We start from the raw sequence: 15,379 nt of genomic DNA, 5'->3' as shown, positions 1-15,379 counted from the left end.
TTTTGTGATGGAAGTATGGGTGGGAGCCTTGTTTATTGTACATCTGTTTCCCAGCTGCCCAGAACCAAATAATCACACAGAAACCATATTAATTACAACATGGTTTGGACTATGGGCTCAGGCTTACCATAAACTAGCTCTTACATCATAAATTCTTTCTTTGGTTAGTCCCATGGCTTGGTACTTTAGCTCAGTGCAGTATTATCATCTTTTTTCTTCTGCATATAGATGTTGACAACATCTCTACCTTTCATCTTCCCAGAATTCTGTTAGTCTGGTTGCTCCACTAACACTTTCTGTCTGATTACCTACCAATCAGTGTTTAACTAAACCAATGGAATGGCAAATCTTTACATTGCATCCTATTATCCCATAGCATCCTATTCTTTATCAAAACTTCACAAGAAAGGTCTCTAATTCAGTTGCTATTATTGATCCCCCTTGAAACCTCTTGACCTAGTCCTACAGCTTCCAATCAATTTTACCACCACTGTCTTCCAACTTCCTATTAGAGTGTCCCATTTTACTCTTATACATTTCCACCACTTCCATAGTCCAATCTCCTAAAGTCTTCCATATTGTTCCAAAATATCACGGGGGGAACCATGGCAGCTGATTGGTAGGCAAGTTAATGGAATAGGAGTTAAGAGCTTACATCCTGAGTTTACAAACTGGGGGCAGAAAATGGACTAACAGACAACAGCATGCAGTTTTGAAATCTCAAAACCCATGCCCAGTTATATTCCTCCTCTTTACTAGGCTACACAATGTAGTCTTTCTTAAAATGTTCCACCAACTAGGGATCAAGCATTCAAATATATGATCCTCTGAGGGTCATTTTCCTTCAAACTACCACATTAATATTATTTTTATCTTGCCAACTCTAACCTTTGTTGAAAAATATCTTTAGATTCATGTGATCCAACTGTCTCTTGTCTTTTTATTCTTTGAGAATTTTATATGCACATAATGCATTTTGATCATATATATATATATATATATATATATATATATATATATACATCATATCACCTTCTCCAACTGTTCCCAAATCCATCCATCCATCCTCAACATATCCCTGTCTTAATTTTATGGCTTTTCCCTTTCTAAAATTAACTTATCAAGTTTAATGGATGATACTGTATAAGCATAGGTGTAGAGACACCTACAGGAGTAGGAGCAATCCACTAGTAGCCATGCATTCCCAATGAAAACTTACTCAACTGGTAATAGCTCCTTAGTGAGGGGTGGCAACTTATGAGCACCTTCCCCAAACATAATGGAATAATTCTTTTCATTATTTTGAGTAAGGGTCTCTTTGTAGCCTGGCTCTTTTAGAACTCATTGAATAGACAAGGCTTCTAGTCTTGAACTCTAGGAGAACCTCTTGTCTTTACTTAGAAACTGTTAGAATTAAAGACATGTGCCAGTGAACTTGGCCCATGGTATGATTTGACAGGCATAATTTTGTGAGATAATCACAATTGTACTTAATTTGCATATGCAATTACCAAGTTATGTCCAGAAGACAGAATTTTAGGTTATTTTTCCATTAATTACACACCCTCTTCCATGGTGTTTCCTGTGTTGGAATTTATACAGATATGTGACTTGTGACTTAAGGCCGAGAACTCAGTTATGTATTACAACACTTTGATCAGTTATAGTCATTCCTGCATTACTCACTGTGTTGTAAAATATTTCACTGTAAATCTCCAAGATTGTGCTATTTACTTGAACAACCTGCCTCTAGCTTCAGTGCATCCTAGCCCTAGAACACACCCTTAATCAAGGAGATTTATGCTTATAATAAACAGAATTAAATAAAATCAGCCATAGGTTAAGAGTCAGAGCAAACAGCTTGTTAACAGAAAGTAGTCATAAAGAGTAAAAGAGAGCCAGGCGGTGGTGGTGCATGCCTTTAATCCCAGCACTTGGGAGGCAGAGGCAGGCGGATCTCTGGGAGTTTGAGGCCAGCCTGGTCTACAAAAGCTAGTTCCGGGAAGGGCACCAAAGCTACAGAGAAACTCTGTCTTGAAAAAACAACAACAACAACAACAACAACAAAAAAGAGTAAGAGAGAGTCAGGAAGATGAAAAGAGACATACAAAAGAAATAGAAGAGAGGGACTTTGAGTTTGCTGCTCCTTTTTGGTTCGGAATGGCAGAAGAGAAGTCTCTTTCTGGGACATCAGTGAAGGAGGAAGGTCATCTGGCTGCTTTCTCTGCCTCTCTGAGATAGCAGGTTATCACCCCAGCATCTAGTTCATGGATATTTATTAGTACCATAAAAGTCAGAGACTTAAACATTTGTCTCCCTACATGAAGGTGATGAGGAAGTGGCTTCAGAGGCACAGTCAGCAACTGAGGCAGCAATAAAACCAGGTGTAATCATTGTGCTGCAGATATAATGCATCAATTGATGCCGGGTCATGGTGGCACACCTTTAATCCCAACACTGATGAGACAGATGCAGGAGAGGACCTCTGTGAGCTTGAGGCTAGCCTGGTCTACAGAGCAAGTGCCAGGAGAGGCTCCAAAGTTATACACAAACTCTGTCTTAAAAAAAAAAAAACAATTGTCATCCAACATGCTATATGATCACAAAGACAGAGAAATAACACTAGCTGTGGACAAACTAAGAAGTCATAATATTTGTTAAGACACCTAGGGAGGCCAGGCAGCACAAAAACCCTGTATTGAAAAACAAAGAAAAGGAAAAAAAGAAAGAAATATAAAAGAGAAAAAAGAGAGACATCTAGGGAGTCCTTAAGGAAAGAGGTAAATAATACATCTTTCCAAAGTTAAGGTATGAAATATGACAATTTAGGGTACTAGGACCCTGTATAATGCTACTCTGGATGGCTTGAAAATGGAAGCAGTAAATAAGGGGTTAAATGACTGAGATAGTATTGACATAGTGCTGATTATAATTTCCTTCAGTCTGGTAATTACTATTTTATCACTAATAGAAATCTTAAGGATTTTTTGTACCAAATAAAAAAGCCATTTGATGATGTGCCAAACATGAAAAGTCTATAGATAATATACTAGTCTTAGAAAAACTCATAATTGAAAAAAAAAACTACTTAGATACAGACAGAGAAATTTAAAGAACGTACTGCACCACGACATGATGAAACTGAAGAAAGGCAGTCCAAGGTTATTAGAAAACAAACCTTAGATTGTTCAGTTACTGTACAAGAACTACCAGGAGATGATAGACATCCCCAAAGTTTTCAGAAAGTTAAATGGAATCCTATAGAAATATTAGACTAAGGAGATTTAAGCAAGCAATAATTTCATATAATATACATTTACCTTATGTAAAGCAGATGGTAAATCTGTGGTAACACAGAACATATCTGTCAAGACTGGAAAGATTTGGCAAAAGCAATATTGGAAGGTTGGTCTCAGTTACAATGGTGAACATGGAAAAAAGGAAGTGAGGGTCATAGAACAATGCAATCAGGGTAGAGGTATTAAAATCTCCCAATATCAGTTGCTATGTGAAGGCCAATATACCAAATTGTAAAGGCATTTTGAATTTGATGGCCACACATTGGTGCTATGTTGTTTATTAGCTTACATGCTTGGGCAGGGTTGAAGAATCAGGACAGAGCTCTAAGTTATTTACTAAAATTATATAAGGCCCAAAAGAAGCCTTCATTGATTTTTTGCAAATATTAACCTCAGCTGTAAATACAATAATGTCAGATCCAGAAATCAGACAAATAGTAATCAAATCTTTGACTTTTGAAAGTGCTAAATTCAGATTATAAAAGATTGATTAGATCTTTAGAGGCAAGATCATCACCAATAGATAAATAGATTAGTAATTTAACTGATATTGGATCGCACACTTGTGATGATACTCTGAAAGGAGAAGTAATTTTTAAAAGATTCAAAAAAGAATCTAAAGGTCAGATGTTTTAATTGTGGTAAGAAAGGTCATATGAAAATATTATAAGCAAGTCATTCATAGAAACAACTAGAAACAATGTGGGTTTTTTCCCTAGAGATAATCCAAACAGAAAGCCGCAGACCTATGGAGGAGGTATGGAAAAGGTGTGGCAAAAGCTGGCATTGGACTAATGAATGCAGATCAACAAAGGACGGGCAAGGTAATTCTTTGCCATTGGGAAATGCTCTGAGGGGCCTGTCACAGGACCCACTATTAAATTTGATTCAGTTATTATCTGTCAGTGTTGTAGAAACTCATCCTCAAAGCAATTAAAAAACTTAAAGCCTGTTGTTGACAGCATCACTGTTCTGGATGTAATCAAGAACAGAACAGCCTCAATAGATAAAGCAAAAAGTTTAGGAGAGAACATAAAACGAGTATTTGGGCAAATTGCTATAAATTATCAGAAGCCAAAGTTAGGAAAGCAAATAAATGACACTGAAATTAAAGTTTTAGTGGACAGAGGAAAAGCTATAACAATAATTTAACTAAAATCTTGGTATACAGATTGCCCTCTTGAGGAAGTGAGTAGTCAATTTTTTTAGGACTGAAACTTTATTTGTCACACACATATACACCCTTGCAGGGTCAAGGGAGTGTGGAGGCTTTGATACTGCTAGGAGAACTCCAGTGATCTAGCCTTGATTGATAGAAAGAAGCATGGTTTTCTTTTCCTCATATTCCTGCCTAGCAAAATTAGGCAAGGGGACTTGTTGAAATGAATGTAAGGTTGGGAAAGACAATGAGACTTTCTTCAACACAACTATCCATGATCCCAAATCAAGAGACTACAAAATGTGTCTACTCTCACTGTGGTTATTATTCTAGAAACTATCACCTTGAACAGAAACCTGAAAGACAAAAATAGAATAAGGTCACCTCCAATGTTTTGTTTGACCTTTCCTGAATTTCTTCAAATATTTATTAACTTCGTCTTTAAGGAGCCCTACAGTCTTCATAAAATTGGTTTCGAGGTATTTTCTTGTGCTTTATAGCTCTCTTAGAATATTCAGGACTTGATGTAGTAGGCTGGATGGACTTTGGTGGTGACATTTTATCTTGGTTTTTGTTGATTTTATTCTTAAGCTAGCATCTAGGCATCTGAGTTTGTAATCACTATAAGTCTAGGTGTCAAATTCTGCAGTTGTCTTTTTTGAATAGGTGTTTTTTTTTTTTATCTTGGTTTCTGTTTCTTTTCTGGTCCTCTGGACATTGTGACCTGTGGTTGTTCAAGGGTTCTTTGACAAAGTCACAGTCTATTACATGGTGACCTTAATGGCATTGGTGGTTAGGAACTCAGAGAGTAGGGAAGGTCTGCTGGCGTGCAGCCTACCTGGGCATCCAAGTACCTGTGTGGCATCTTCTCTAGCAGAGGGTCTGCACCTCAGTTGGGAGCTGTGACATCATAATTATGAGGGATGAGGTTAAGTTCATTGGTTAAGAACACAAACTGTTCATTTTAGCACATGGGTTTTATATTAGTCTGGACTCTCTAGAGTAGCAGAACTTATAGAATGAATATCTCTCTTTCTCTCTTTCTCTCTCTCTTCTCTCTCTCTCTCTCTCTCTCTCTATATATATATATATATATATGTACTATTTAATTCTCTCTCTCTCTATATATATATATATTCTATTTAATTCTCTCTCTATATATATATATTGGATTTATTAGAATTACTTACAGCCTATAGATCAACTAATCAAGCAATGACTGGGTATGAACAGAAATCTTAAAAATTCAAAAAAGTTACCAGTCCACAAGGCTGTAATAGTTGGTTAATTAGATAAGCTAAAAGAGCACATTGGCTGCTGGGCTTCAATAATCTGATAGGTGGATCTTCATGATTAGTCTCAGGAAGAGGAAGGATAAGACGTGCCATTGCCATGTTTCCTATGCTTGAGCTTACTAGTGCCCTTTAAATGAGACAGAGTCAGATCGATCTCTGTGAGTTCAGGGCCAGCCTGGTCTATAAAAATAATTTCCAGTACTGCCAGGACTACATAAAACAACATTGTCCCAGTAAATCAATAATAAAATAATGGTCCCTTATTTGTAGTACATATATATATTGCATATATACCTAACACCTTTATTATACGGATTTTATAGTGTAGGTGACTTCTACATTTCTTAGGATTTCTCTCAAAAGCCACAATAAAAAATTCTGTATATCAAAGAGGTATTAAAAAAGACTTTCCAATTGAGGATAAAAAACAAAAAACAAAACATATCATGTGAACTTTTGCCAAAAAGTCTTATCTATATCCCCTAAAGTACTGAACAGAAAGAGTTTAGTCAGTTTGAAGAAAAGCAAAAATACTCTAAGGATGAGGAGCCCAAAAAAGACAAGACATTGAAATCATACTATATTATATTTCATTGTACCATCCATATTTTAGTGGGAAAGAAAAAAAATCATCTGTGACATCTGCCCATGTAACTTGATTTTATTTGGAAAGAACTGTTTTTATTTTTCTGAAGACATAAGAAAGTAGACATTCAACAAGACTTTGTGCATGGCATTATAGGCCAGACTCACTCAGCATGAAAAGGCAGAGAAAATGGTACAAAATATCTGGGACTAGTTTTGTTTGATTGATTTTTGTCATTGTTTTGTCAGTTAAAGAGGTTTTTTTTTTTGTCTTCAATTAGGGAGTTTAAAGTTAAATCATTTTGAAGGATCCCATTCAATGCAGAATAGTGCAATTTATTTATGTTTTTCTTCTAGCAAAAGCCCTGAGATATTTCAGAAACCTTCTCACATATATTTGTAGTCAGCTTGAAGGGCCAGAGAGAGTGTTCCCAGTCTACTATCTACTAAGACATAGAAGACTATAGAAGTTTTTGTTTATGTTACAGAATTTTTGTGGGAGAATGCAAAACACAGACACACACATACAGATAGATGGATAGAAAGATGGATGGATAGATAGATAGATACATAGATAGATGATAGATAGATAGATAGATAGATAGATAGATAGATAGATAGATAAACAGACAGCTACATATGCAGAAAGATGATTGATAGGCACACAGAGACACACACAGACTCACATATAGACACACAAAAAAAAACACACACAGAGACAGTTCTAGTCACCCCAAAAAGGAATCCCTTATCAGACCAAAGTACTCATTGCATAAATATTCAGTTTGGTGATATAATGAGTTTGTCTTGGGGTTTCTAACTGTGTTAAGGAGGTTAACCCTTCCTTAAATTTTTAGCACTCAGAGATAAAGGAGGAAAGAATCCTCATGAATTAACATGCTGCTTAGCCTCAAACTATGGCATAATAGGCCTATACCTCATCAGAAATATTCAATAGTTTATTTATGATTAGACATTTGTAATACTCTTGTCTACGTGACCACCTGTGGAAATTTGAATGAGAAAAGCTACATAGGGTCATGTACTCAAAACCTTGATTGCCAGTTACTGGAACTGTTTGGGAAAAGGACACATGGCATTCCTGGTGTAGGTATGTAATTAGAGATGGCAGGTACAGTCTCTTTCTCTCCCTCCCTCCTTTTCTCCTTCTCCCCTCTCATATCCCACTCTACATGCCACTGTCCCATATCTTCCTGCTGCATACTTCTCAGCTTCTTCTCTCCTTGCCATGCTGCCCGCTTATTCTTTCTTCTATGATGATCATGAATGAACCCTCTTAAATAAAAATGAAGCCCTAACTAAGTATTTTATTTGAGGCCTAGGTCATGGTGTCTCTTGGCAACAATAGAACATAACTAAGATACCAATGAAGAAGATGCCTTTTAATTTGCACACCAAAAGATTTTTTTTCAGAGCTAAGCAAATTTTACAGAAGTTGCGATTTACAAGTTTCTAGTTAGAACAGTTTTATCTTCAGCAAAAGAACTTTCAATCTCAGCAGAAATAAGGAGTGGCTGCTTCTTAAAGTTGAAGAACAGATGTATCACATGTTCACCAAAGAGATGAGGATAAGCAAGATTACAAAAGCAGAAGCAAGTAGTGTAGTGTTACTTCTGTTGTCCCTGATAAGGCACTGTCTGCTTTATTGCTTGCTCATTTCTTTATAACAATATTGCCTAAGTAAGATGATTAATCATAATTAATTGCAAAACTTGTTGTTGTTTTTTCTTTGCCCTTCAACAGGAGGATCAGTGAGGGGTTATTCACAAGAGCACGGATGACTCAAAATCAGCTGCATCACCAGAAATCACACCATAACCCTGCTGCTGATCCCAAGATATCACATCTAACCACATCAGTCCAGGACTCATAAAAGCAAAGAACACAAAGTTACACTTTTGGGATGAGTTAGCTTATATTCTGTTTTCTTCCAAGCAGAACTTTATTTTGTAATAGAGGTTTCTAGAACCCTTTTGTTATCCTGGCTAGTCAAACAGTTTTACAAAAGAGGAACAAGGTGTTACCTCCAATATCTTGCAAGAACATCTGAAGCAGCAAGAGATTTTTTTCCCAAGACTTGGTAGTTTTTAAGAATAACCCAACTATTCCCAGAAAAGGGGAAATAGAGTGACAGAGTGCAGCCTGTACAAGCTAGGGGTTTAATGCTAAAAACATTTTTGTTATGTATTTACGTTAAGTGTAAATGCATGTGTGTATATACCTATATCTTAAAAATAGTAATTAAAATGTTACATGTATTGTTAACCTTTATAGGAACATCTGTAGAGCAGGGAGTAGTGCAGAAATACTCAAGGTTTACCTGAAACTATAAAACATATGCATTTGCTTTCTATGTTTTACGAAAGTATTTCCTAAAGAGATACATATGGGCTTCCGACCATTGGTTGAACCTGTAGAGAGAGTCATCAGAGCAGGTTTTAGATGGGTCAGAGACAATACTGAATATAACAGCCTCTACATTTTTAGTTTGATTTTCATTCTATTATCTTTGTGTGTTGTGATATGTGTGAGTTGTGGCTATGAGGGATGAAAGACAATATTGTGTGACACCAACTGTACTGGGAAGAAAGAAATATAAGCCCCTGGGCAGGAGTGACTCAGAAGGAGCATGTGTGCTTACACTCAGAAGCCACTCTCCAGCAAGCTACACGTGCCCTCAGATCTGAATGCTTCTTCTGCCCTTCCACTGAGTAGCTTCAATCTTAGAAAGCCTTTACTTAAGATAGCTTCACTTAAGACCCAGTGTGATGGTGATATCTGGTATATATAATGCCCAATCTTTCACCAGTTTAAAACTTCTTTTTCTTGATAAATACCCTATGTTGAATGTAGAAAGAAAATTCAGATGGGCATTTTGATGTTCAGAAATACTAAGAATTCTTTGCAGAAATGCAAGCATGACAATTGTCCATCCACTCTTGTCAAAACTGTATGTATTCAAAAAACAACAGGCTCCAAGATATCCAGCAACCTCCTCTAAAGACTCGTCATCAGAGAGAACCTCAAGAAAACTTTGCTAAGATGGAAACAATTAAGTGGGATATTTTGTTTTCTTTTTCTTTGTTTTGTTTTTGGGTTTTTTGAGACAAGTTTTCTCTGCTTAGACATGGATGTCCTTGATCTCAGAGATCTACCTACCTCTGTCTTCCAAGACTTTGGAGTGAAGGTGTGTGCCATTGTGCCAGGTTCAGTGGTATAGTTTGAGCTCTACTATTTCAGGAGAAAATATAATATAGGGACCCATATAACTGCCATCAATAAAAGGAATCATTACTCTTCTCGCTCCCCCTTCTCTCCTCTTTCTTGTGAAATTTTTCACTGTCATTACACCTCCTGATTTATGAAAAGGTTTTTATGGGCAAGGGTATTCTTCAAGCATGACTCATGCGGTACCACAATAACATACCACACAACAAACCTCACAGAAGAAATCTATTTGGAAGAGACACAAAATCCCAGTTGCCTCTGAATACAGTGACAGACAGCAGAGGGCTGGTGTAGGGTAGGGCTTTTACAGAGATTTTGGAACATGCTCAGAAATCTAGTGTAGCATGAACAGTGAGCTAATGGACAATTATACTGTCAGAAGAATTATTGCTGGGCCATGAAGTTTGAAACATTGTTTTTTAATTAACTAGTCATTGTGGAAAGAGATTTCTAAGTCTATGTACTTAGAGACAGGGCAGGAACAAGGTGATTTTCCATTTGCCTTTTAGGAAATATTCCACAAAATAGTGTTTAGTATTAATAAAGAATCTGGGATCAGGAGTTGTAATGACATTGTCCTTAAGGTACTTCATGTTGTATGGCAGTGTTGAAGTCTTTGGGGGCACACTTGATTTATCATTAGGGAATAATCAGGGCTTATTAACCTCTGTTATCATAAGCTAATAATCCTATAAATATATAGGTAAAAATCTTTGAGTTTGTTATTGAATAAATTTAGATAAGAAATTCATAACACAGTAAGATTAAGAAAAAATGGAGTTAGGGGCTAAGAAAAGCAGTATCCAAATCCATATAAGACTCTTAATAATCTATGAATGAGAGGCATCAAGCTATTCCTTGACATTTGTAAGACTTATCTGAAGTTGTTGGACCTTTTCCTTTACTACACCTAATTGACTGACATATAAGTGACATTCTTTTTCTGAGGAAGAGGCAAACACCACTCTTCTCCAATATTAGCAGATGTAATTCCTGTCATTTTGTAGCATCATGGTAGCCAGTCTCTTTGACTCTGGAGAGTAATGTGGTCTGAATTACCCTTTGGAGATCCTTGACAAACTGAGAGAAAAACTGATGAGGTCATGAATGGTGTCCATGTGTTTGGCCCAGAAGGGACACACAACCAGCATTCTCCAAAGTATCCCAGGCAGAGTGCCATTTGGGAACTGATATTTGGAGGTTAAGGTGAAATAAGAGATGAAGTGAACATGAAGACAAAGAAATGGATAAGTGTCATCCAAGAGGGGAGGGATTAGGAGGTAACTTTGATTAATATTAATGACATCTTCTGTTTTTTCAATACCTAGAGGTTGGGATAGTGGGATATATATTTTTTCTTTAAAAAATTGTTTGTGATTCATGGATTATGGTGACAAATATTGTAGTAAAACTTAATAGATACTTTTATCTTCCATGCGCCATTGGTCAGCTGTAGGTCTTTAATTACCCATTCCACATAATAGTTAGAGTCTGCTCCTCGATGTGCCTGGTATTCTTTATAAGGACAATAAAGGTCACCTTCATAAATTCTGGAAAACAACAACAGCAATCTCTACTTTGGTCCTGGAGAAAGTGAGCAAAAGAACGAGATGTGACAGAGAACCTGTATGATAAGAACTTTAGTCTTTAAAGAAAGATATTAAAGAAAACACCAGAAAGTGGAAAGATCTCCCATGCTTTGGGGTAGGTTCAACCTGAAGGTCAAAAAAGCAAAGCAGCCAGCCACTGGTTCTTACCTCTACCTAAGTATGAAATGACAACCTGCCTCCAAGAATCTCAGAATGAGACATTATCTGAGAACTGTCTCCTCCCATCTTATAACCCTTTCTAGTTCTCAGATTAAGGGAGCACACCACTACTGTTGGGTTTCTATGGTAAGCTAGTGTGCCTTCTTGGATTAAAGGAGTGTGTCATTGCTGCCTGGTATCTAAGGCTGGACAATGTGACTATTTTACTTTTCTGATCCTCAGGCAAGCTTTATTTATTAAAATACATATGACTATAATATATATTAAATTTTTGTCATGATATTAATGGTCATATATAATACTAACTAATTCAAGGAAAAAGTTTCATCTACATTCCTGTGCAAGATATCTGATTTGAGTCTCTGTAAGTTTTTTTTTTTTGGTTAACAAACAGTTATTTATTTCTGTCACTATTATTATGTTGATATTGATATTTTTATTGTTTTTATTGAGCTATATATTTTTCTCTGCTCCCCTGCCTTCTTCTCCCTTCTCTTTGTACACTTTCTTGTGATCCCCATACTCCCAGTTTACTCAGGAGATTTTGTCTTTTTCTACTTCCCATGTATATTAAATCCATGTATGTTTATCTTAGGATCCTCTTTGTTTTCTAGGTTCTCTGGGGTTGTGAAGTGTAGGCTGGATTTCTATCCGTTTTCTTCAGTGAACCATGAGAATACCTAACAATGACCTTTGAAGTTTCCAAAAACCAGGATGGGGCCCAACAATGACAATTCCTCCAGGACTATGATAACAACACTAAACTGAAAAACACCACTTAAAGACAGGTTTTGGACTACAAACAGATCAAATTTATTTTGAGGTGTCTTCCTGAGATGATCTGGCCTCACAGACTATTCTAGCCAGAAATTTAGACAAGCCGTGCACGTTTTCATTACAAAGAGACTTGACAACAAATGATACAGCTTCCTCTCCCAGGACTTGACAATCAACCCAAATTTTTCTTTTCAGGGTTCTCAAAAGATGTCATCGCCCCCATATAGCAGGAAGCAAATTTAAGATTACAATGGCCACATTCCCGAGAAGTGGGGTGGGTAGTTTTTGGTCATTCAATGGGCTATGGATATTTGTCATTGTTTATGGGAATTGGTTAAAAGTTGTTATTTGTTATGGTCAGGAGGAATATTGAACAAAGGAGATTAGATTCAAAATTCTTGTTTTGAAAAGGAAAAAGGAGTATATAAATGATAGAATTGAAGGGTAGATTATTGAGTCTACTCTGAAAAGAAAACAATGAGGATATAGATTGATAAGATAAAAGATTAATGACTCTAATTTTTAAAAGCAACTACTGGTTTTAGATAGTTTACATTGTACTTGTGTATTTAAATTTTGCATATTGATACAAATTTTAGATAGATTTTGTTAAGACATACTGAACATACATTTCTAATCTTATTGAAATTATTTTTCCATACAGCTCATTTAACAATGTAATGCAAAATTCTAGTTCTAGAAAGTTATACTTACCCACTGTAGTAGTTCACACCTTTAACCGCAGTACTACAGAGGAATATGAAACAGAAGGAGATAGAAGGAGCTTAGTGCTTCAGTCTGCAGTTTACAGTCACACTGAGGATAGGATTACTCAGCCTTGGAAAAGGCAAAAACTCTAGTAATTGGTTGCTTTGCTTTCTGAACTTCATCTTGAACTTCAATATCTGTCTCTGGGTTTTTTTTTATTTGTGCTAGACTCCTTGCTCCTTTATTATCACTGTGGGGGGACAGCCTTACCCACTTCATCAGACCCCACTATTTAGTTGTATTTTTAGGGGTATCCACTTTGCTCACTCCTTCCTAGTATTAGCAACCTGTCCTATACTTTTGCTGAGTACTGATCTATTAGCCAGGGTGGGAGTATCTGTTTCTTTTGCTCCCCTGTTTACATGACCACAGGATCTCTGTCATTCACCCCTTCTCCAAACCACACAGTCTGACACAACTTATCCTCCACTGGCTTACTAGGTGTATCCCCAAGTATGGGACACCCAAAACCCCTCTATAGCCAATCATCATTCCCCCTTTTCATCCAATTGTAAACTCCTACCAATTACATCATTCAGGTTCAACATCCACTCTCTCTTTAAAGTTTTAGGGAACTTAAGTCTCTTATCTCTGACCTCATAAGAAAGACTCTTCTGTGCCTTCACATCTTCCTCCATACTTGTGGTTAAAATCCCAACAGAACCTACTACTTGGCTCAGGATCTCCAACTTAACCAACTTGGAAGTGTTTTTCCTTCCCTCTACTACCCAACCCATATAGCATAAACCCTAACCAAAAGGCTGAACAGCTCTTACCCATGCCTTTCAACTAGCATGGAGACTCAGTCACTCTGAACCAATATTCAGATTTGACCTATGCTACTGATTTGATTCTCTTAAGAACTACAGGAATCATTTGTTTATGCTGGCTTGTTCCACTCATTAAGTTTGGTTCCAGATTCTATTGTTCTCCTCTTCAACTCTTTCTTCATTCTACTTGCTTTAAATATCCATCTCTCTTTGCCTACTCAGTAAGTGTCCTCTTTCTGGGTCCTTGAGCCTGATATGCCCTCCACTGCCCCACTAAATGGGCAACTCTCTAGTCATTAAGACACTTGCTCCACTCCATCTATTAGAACCCTCCCTGTTTCCTTGTCTCTTTACCTTAGTAGCTGCCTGCTAAATCTTGCAGCATCTTTAAGAACTTCTGGGTTTTTATGATCATGTCCTGATGTCTGCTAGCTCTGTCCTGGAAGTCTCACAGGTTCTTTATGTCATCATGGGTTTCTCTCTTGCCTCTCAGCTCCCACTTGGCGCTGATAGAAACTCCTTCTGTTGGAGTTCATTTTGCAATCTTTCTTATATTCCCCCATGAACTTAATTTTTATTAAAGATACACTCTATAACTATAAACAGCTTAACCTAAGTACAGTTCAATGGCCAAAACTGGCATACTCAGTTTTCAATTATGGCAGCTAATGTCATTGCATAAACAAATGATTTGAAAATCTCTTATATCCAGACTTGTTCCTTCTTTCTCTATTTCTTCCTATATATACCTGTTTGTAGTGTCTCTTATATACAGATGTTTATTGTCCAAGAGACCTGCCCCTCTAACCAACAGCCTGTTCTAATAACGTCAGGAAACTGATCTATAACAGACTGTCAACAACTGACCCAGTTCTCTTTGACTCCTTTATTCACCTCTACTTCTTCTGAGCTTAACCCATTGCCATTTTCTCTATTTTCATATGGTTTTCCTGTCCCAAAACCATAAATAATAAAAACAGGGTTTATGAAAGACAGGATTTTAAAAATATTTTTTTTATTTAATACTGTATTAAAATGTCACCTCCAGGTATATACTCATATACTAGAATGTAGCTCATGATGGTACCTGAACTTTTCAATATAAGTCTCCTACCTTGTATAAGTTTTAAAAGACATGAACAGTTCATGGAGAGCAACTGAGACTCATTGGCACTGTGTGGCAGGATTGAAGTTCTTAAAGAGAGGCCAGGAGAGGCTATTGATGAATATGTAGCTCAGTTGCAATGAGAGTCTAAGAAAGTGTATTAAGGTCTGAGAATGAGAAAGTTCAAGAATGTTCCAAAGGTATAAGAAAGTGTTTTCTGGTATGTAATTTATGCAGTTTCTGTGTGGTTATTTTGGTAATGAGCAGCCAGGAAAACACAAGCGGCCTCCTACTACAAACCGATGATAGCATTTAGGAATATATACTCTCAGGGATGGACCATATGTATGTTTTAATAAAATGAGATAAAGACTGGCTATTAAGGTGAAAGAGCCCATGTAGATAGGATAGAATTTGCAGAGTGTCTGAGGATGATAATGGAGATGTAGACTGTAAAGTAAAGATGGCTGATGATATGTGGGAGGGTCCAGTCCCCTGAGAATCATGGCTCTAGCTACATTGCTGGGTTGGTTATTTTCATAATAATGATAATGGAATTGATAATAGAATTGTGTGCTTGGTACAGTTGGCAGTGGGAAATCC

Source organism: Microtus oregoni, unplaced genomic scaffold (assembly GCF_018167655.1).
Source record: "Microtus oregoni isolate MIOR12 unplaced genomic scaffold, Mior012 000002F_ref0000024, whole genome shotgun sequence".
NCBI classification, from domain to species: Eukaryota; Metazoa; Chordata; class Mammalia; order Rodentia; family Cricetidae; genus Microtus; species Microtus oregoni.
This window is presented reverse-complemented; position numbering follows the sequence as displayed.